We start from the raw sequence: 6,969 nt of genomic DNA, 5'->3' as shown, positions 1-6,969 counted from the left end.
ATAAATGTGGCAGCCAGATAAAAGCGCACATGTCTGACACACCCCAGGGAAAGGGAAATGTTTTTGATTAGGTAAAAAAAAGGATTTGGATGAAAGATAGTGAGTGAGAGCACTTTGATGAGGCTATTTTTGGGTAAAACCTTTTTTTTTTTCTTTTTCTTTTTCTTGTTTGACATCACAAGTCATGACATGTGCTGAAATTAGTCAGTTTCTCTGTCACTACAACAAACATCCCCCAGAGGTATGCATAGATCCCAATTCTGGTGGAGACAGTACAATGCATACACAGGCATGCAAACACACAAAAATATATTCACAACGATACAACGGCATCCAGCTCTTATGAATGGAAACTGAATCTAAAAATAAGATGAAGGAGCTTTAACAAAATGAAAATTATGCAGAACTAATATTATTTGCCCTGATCCTGCTGCTTGCTCCGGATTGCTTGAAAAGATGCGTATCTAATCACACACTGGCACAGATTCCTTTGGGGTGCATACATTTATATTCACATCCACATGTTTTTGCATGCATATGAATTTGTGTGAGTGTGTGAATTCCCCATTCAGCATCCTCCAGTGTATTTCCTCCTCAAGGCTTTCAGTCACACATACACACATATACAGTGCACTCTCGCCACATCACATAAACCTGAGCCTAAGGAATCTATTAGGCAGATGGGCTATAACTCATTGGAAGTGTATATCATACTGTATGTGTATAATGTGCAGTGGAACTCAATACAATGAATTTAGATGTTTTTAGCAGTTATATGAGGCTGTGATGCTCATTACACACCAGAAGACAAAACTTTTGGATGGATACTAAACAGTTTTAAACAAGATTTTTACCAGTATGTGGCAAAATCAATTAAGTCCTGAAAACAAAACATTTCCTTTCAAAAATACCAATATGAACTTGTGTTTTTGACATCAGAGCCTTTTTGGTCAGAGCCTTCCAAAAACATTAAAAATGATTGTTCCCAAAAATATTTAATGATCCCATATCTCGCTTTTTTCCAGTGTTTTATTTGAAGTTCATATCCATTAGACGATATTGTATTTGTGGTTTTAAGTACCACAAACCATCTCAGTGTGGCTTTGCATCTGCTCTCTCAGGCTTCTCTCTTGGGCTCGAGCAACAACAGGTCAGTCCTCTTTTATGATTGGCTGACTGTTTTCTGAGTGATGCACTGCCAGGCCGACCACAGGTAACAGATTGCAGCCTACTACTCTATCTTGGTAAAATTGGATTTGCTGTGGAGCGATACACCAGAAACTCGGGCCTGGTTGCAGTGAACCCCTGGATCATCTGGTGGAGTTGGGGTGGCCATTTGCAGTGTTGCAACAACCAGGTCCAAAGCAGGAGTGATAAAACCTTCTGCCCCTTCTTCCAGCTCCCTCTCCTTTGCTGCTAGATTGCTAGGCCAGCAAGGGGGAGGGATGTTTGGCTACAGAATCCGAAACCACTAGGGACAGCAAGGAGGTGGGTGATCAGGCAGCTGGGACAGCAAGAGTGGAATATGGCGAGTGGATTAGCAGGAGAAGGAGCAGTCTTTCTGTTGCCACCAGACCGTGTAGAGTTTTGAATGGGATTGATTGGGACTGCAGATGAGAGAGTGGTGGAAATGTTAAGGTGAGTGCAAGTGAGGAACGTCTACTGGCAGCGTATATGAGGTAATTATGGGGAAAAATATGCTTTGCCTGGGCAGCAGCTACAGAGACAGGTTGTCAAGCAGCGAATGATGAAACTTGAGACAGCAAGATAAAACTAATCCAACAGTTGGTGGAACTGGAACTAATAAGAGTCTTTAATTGAGATTCCAGGTAAATACTCTGGGAACCCAAATCCTACAAGGTTGGATGGTGGGTCCAGGTGGGCATAGCTGAGGGTGGTGACTGATTCGCTGAGACATCACAAAGTTTAGAAAGTCCGGATGGCTCGTTTTAAGGCACAGTGTCTGAATACAGCCTCAACCCATATTGATACTTTCACAGTATTTATATAGCACCTAGACCTGCTTTATAATCATATGGAAATTTCACTTTCTACAACATGGGACATTTAACATAAGTATTTTCTAATTTGTCACCACTAAGTTAAGTATTGGTCAGGTTTAGATATTAAAACTTGTCATGGATTGGATTAAAAAAGAAACACTTGGTTAAGATTTGGCAAGGATTGTGGTCATACAAAGAAACCAGTGTTGACTGTTAGATAACTGGGAAAAATAGTGATATTCCATGTTAAAATCACCCACTTAGTCAACCCATCCGTTCACCTCGACATCCTGCATACAAGATTTTGCTGGGATATGACATCATACTTACACCAGTGCTCCTTATAGACAAGACTCATAATTAACATAGCTACGAGACATCCTTGTAAGGTAAACATGTCATATGTCAAAAAAAGAAAAAATACTGTTGTAAATATATTTGTAAAGTTTGGCCTGAGAGTGGGCCGGGGGCCGCAGACTCTACATTTGTAGGACCTGGCATGACTTTGACCAGATTTAGCTGTCTTTATTAGCCTTAGCTGTATTACACTGACGTTAAACTGTTACCATGATTGTTAACGACTGGATGTTAGTGTGTGAGCACTTTGTATACAGGCCTCGGGTTAGCATGGTAACATGCTCAAGTTCAGCATGTTATCATGCTTATGTTACATGACATGAACACAATCATTAATTCTCAAGCTGTCCTGTCGCCAACTGATGAATACGAACATTTCACAGTGAACCAAAGTGCTGAACTGATAGACTGACATCAGAGAGAAGCATAATATAGGTCAGTGGTATAGGCAGCTGGGGTCTGTTGTGAAGTTGTATCATGCAGCTCTGTGTCCGCTGGTTAGTGTGTGTCTGTAGGGTTGTCACAGATGTTTATATTTGGTTTCAAGATTGACACAGAAATGTTTCTTTAGTTACATGTTCACTGCAATAGGAAAGACATTGGGACTTGGTTTTGTGCTGATTGTCCCCAGGGTTTCCAGCGGATGTAAACCCACTGAAGAAAATTACTGGGTTGTTACACTCAAACTTCCATCATGGCTGAACATATGCATGCCTTTTCATATTGAGAATGTAATGAAAGAAGATGCCTTCATATTACATCTCATTCTGGTCTTCCAGTGTGTCCGAATCTGCACTTCAGCAGAAAATAATAACTTTGCCGCAGCCTTAAATTATCATAATGACCCATAGCATTGCGTGCACGTACACACACACACACACACACACACACACACACACACCGCCTTTTTCACATTTCTAACTTCATGAAATATTTATCCCAGCCAAATATTCTTGGTTTCCACTTCACTCCAGAACCGCCAGTTTGTATTTGAAGTTTGTGCTGTGAAATGTTGTCAATGGTGATACTGACCCTGCAATGAAAGGAAAAAAAGAACTAAAGAAAACACCAAATATTACTGTGGTTTCTTTGCTCTCATGTCCTCAGACTTGCAGTGTTAAGGTAGCATTAAGCACTTTGTCAGGGGGTCGTGGTGAATGTGGTTTTGACCTGTCAGATTAATCAAATCACCACCTGTGCTGTGACATAGTGTGCACCTGACCGGTTCTTACACTTCATAAAATACTTTTTTTAAATTTTATTATTGCTTCCATTTTTCAGGCATTTTACCGAGGATAGACACAAATAAAAAAATCACAACTTCTACGGTATTATTGATAACTTTTTCATGTGTGCGGAAAAAGGTGAAATTTTGGATTAGATATTTAGAAATAATTACACTTCGATCCCTGACATTTCCACACAATAACAGAAATCTGTTTGTTTGTGTGTTCGGCTGTTGTCATGACGAGTCTTGTCTTTATTTATGTGTGTGTGACTGGGCTGTCCTGGAATGCTGACCTGTCCCCCCGTCTTGGCAGTCAAATCAGAGCAGAAAACTGTTAGAGCAGATTGTATTTCCTGGGAGGTTTGGGTTCCTGGAGCAGACTAAATTATCTTCTGCTGGTGAGATCTGAGCACTGGAGCAGATTTGTTTATGTAGTGCAGCTTGCATGTGTCTTCCAGTGACATCAGCTTCTACTTTTGCGTGCACATGCTACCTGTACAAGGGAGTGATGCATGAGATTTGTGTTCATGCGTTCCGTGTTTTCAATCTCCAGTTCGTCTGGGCATTGTGCCACAGCAAACACCCTTCTCCTATTGACTTAACCACAAGTTGAGAATCTCACACACACACACACACACACACACACACACACACACACACACACACACACACACACAAATACACAGATACTGTCAGAGGAGCTCATTGAAAGAGATCTTGTTCTCTTCCAACATGACAGGAAATGAGAACTCTCAAACCAAAAAAACATATTAAATTGGAATCTTTGAAAGCAAATAAACATCTCCTCAAATGCCTTCCAACATTTTGGATACCAAAGACGAACTAAATAAAACTCCACAAATCATCTTCTTAAGAGAGTCTGCGTTTAGAACTGTCTGCCACACATCCTCCATCTTCTAAAGTACAGGCTGGATTATCTGGTGTCGGTGTGGCCTTTCAACAGTTGGCCCGGTCCAGGAGAAATGTTGATCTGTCCCTCTGAGTTGAAGGCTTTTCATTTTAGAGTCAGTGGATGTTCTTGAATTCGATATCAGTGCTGGCTAGTTGAATGTTGCATACCAGCTGAGATATCGGCTCACTTTGCGAGAGACACTGTCAAAAGCAACTTGATCATCTTGATTCACACGTCGTTACAGGAGCAAGCTTCTGAGCGGAAATGAGAGGAAGACGAAGAAAGTCTGCTCAAACTGACTGAAGAGCCGTGTTCACAGTTGAAAAGAGTTAAAGAAAGGAGTTGATGAAAAGAATGAATGAATGACAAGAAAGAAAGAGGTTAATGAGGGGATATTTTAAAGAGGAAAGGGTGTAGAACACCCGCAGGGAGGAAGAGCAACGTTTAAGAGTCATACGAAAGTGAAACAGTGAGTGTCTGTTTGTTCTTACTGAGGAATAACAGGGAAGAGTTGGCTGCAACTAAGGTATATAAACCAAAGAGGATAACAAGCCTGTGTTGCCTATTATGTCTTGCATGTGCCATGATAAAGAACTTCCTCTTTGTAATAATCCACATATAATTTCATGGTTGTTCTCCAATCACAGCTGAAAAGCAGGAAAAAAAAAAACACTCACAGGCATGACAGGGACAATACCAACTGAACTGTATATTAATCCAGCTGTACAGAAATATGTGCCAGGCTAAAAATATTACAATGCAATTGAATAGGACAGCTGGAATGGCAGAGTGACGCGCCGGAGGCAAAATAGATCTTCCTCTAATAAATTTCAGATCAAGGGAGAGACATCAGCAGGATTTAGTTCCTCTGAGCTATCAGAGGCAGGGGGTGCAAGGGAAGAAAAAAAGGGGGAGGGAGGGAAAGAGATAAAAACTGAAATATGGAAAGAAAAAGAGGATGTGATTTGTGTTAACGTAATCCCTTTTGAGTGACAATATTGTTAATTTAGTCCTGAAGCAGACAACAGGCAAGATATTAAATTCCCTGCCAGTTGCAGCTTCAGGAAGCAGTGACATTATGATAATTCTGCAGGGATACATAGAGTAGATTGAGAGTAAAAATGACACTGATTTTCATGAGTTGACCTCTAGTTATATGAACAGAAATACTACTGTGGTGCTTGTTGCTCACTGCACCATGAAGGCATGATTTATAAGCCTGGCATTCGCTCTTTAATAATGACAAATGACAAGCAACAGTCACGACTCTATATTTTGATAGAGACTGACACAAACACTTCATCTTGCTCCCACTTTATGAAGCCACCCATTGTATTCTTGCAATCCCATTAAAATGATGGCTCACAGGCTTTTCACTGTCTTACTGAATAATAATATTCACACTGTATGCAGTGGTGACAACTGTGGTCCTTCAGTATCCCCACTGCCAGGGGGAAGGAGATGAGACAAATGAGATGAGCCAACAGATTCTTGCCTAGATCGCTCATATGCACACTGCTGCACTGCCATATAAAGACATATTCAGCTTTGTTTAAAGAGACACAAAGAGAGAATAGCCGTCCCTCCCTGCTGAAACACAGTCACACTGTTTACATGCGAGTCTTGGCTCATCATTATTTGGTGCCTATATTTGTCCGGCTTTAATCGAGAGCTTTGTGAAATCATGAAGCTAGATTTGTAAACACGAAACAGTAAAGCCCCAAATCCACAGAGCTTGTCTTTTTTTCACTTTAGCTGCAGAGATGATACAATCTTTATTTTCTCCTGCAGCTTGATGAAATGCTCTCAGGTCTCTGTGCTGCTGCGGGCTTGAGATGGACACATGTGGAAAGGCTTTATAACAGCTGGTACACTGAGACATACATAGCTTCCCACTGAGCTAGTGGAACTCACAGTGCGCTTACATACCTATATGTCTGCTTTGTTGCCATGGTTTCATTCACCTTAGTGCCTTCAACTGTGTCTTGCAAAAAAAAAAAACAAGTTCCAAAAATAAAACTTATTGCTGAGGCATAGGGGATTTATTCTTTTAAAAATAGTTCCTATTGCAGTGGAAATTTATGATGAATAATCAATGAGTTAACATTTCAGAAAAACATACACTGCAGTGTTTCTCTGCGACTGTAAACGCACAGTATTTCTGTCCTGTTGTCTATTATGACGCAGTATTTTCAGCAGTGTTTGATTTGAGCCATTACAACTAAAATAACTGCTTTGTGTCCGCGCTGTCTTTGCTAATGTCGTACTGTTTGATCACATGTAAACGCCAACGTCCCTCAGAGCCAGGCATCAAAGCTACAGTGCGTGATTATTAAACATCAGCCATGAGCTCACAAATAGCCATATTAATGGCCATAATGCAATGATGTGATTTCATGCTTTGGTTGGGTGATTCCTAGGCTTGTCAGTGCTAATTGAGGCTTCATCTAAGCTTTTTTTTTGCTTCC

The sequence above is a fragment of the Trachinotus anak genome, unplaced genomic scaffold (genome assembly GCF_046630095.1).
Source record: "Trachinotus anak isolate AG129_WGS33_773 ecotype Australia unplaced genomic scaffold, CSIRO_AGI_Tana_v1 ptg000007l, whole genome shotgun sequence".
Lineage (NCBI taxonomy): Eukaryota > Metazoa > Chordata > Actinopteri > Carangiformes > Carangidae > Trachinotus > Trachinotus anak.
Note: the sequence above shows the minus strand (reverse complement) of the source record.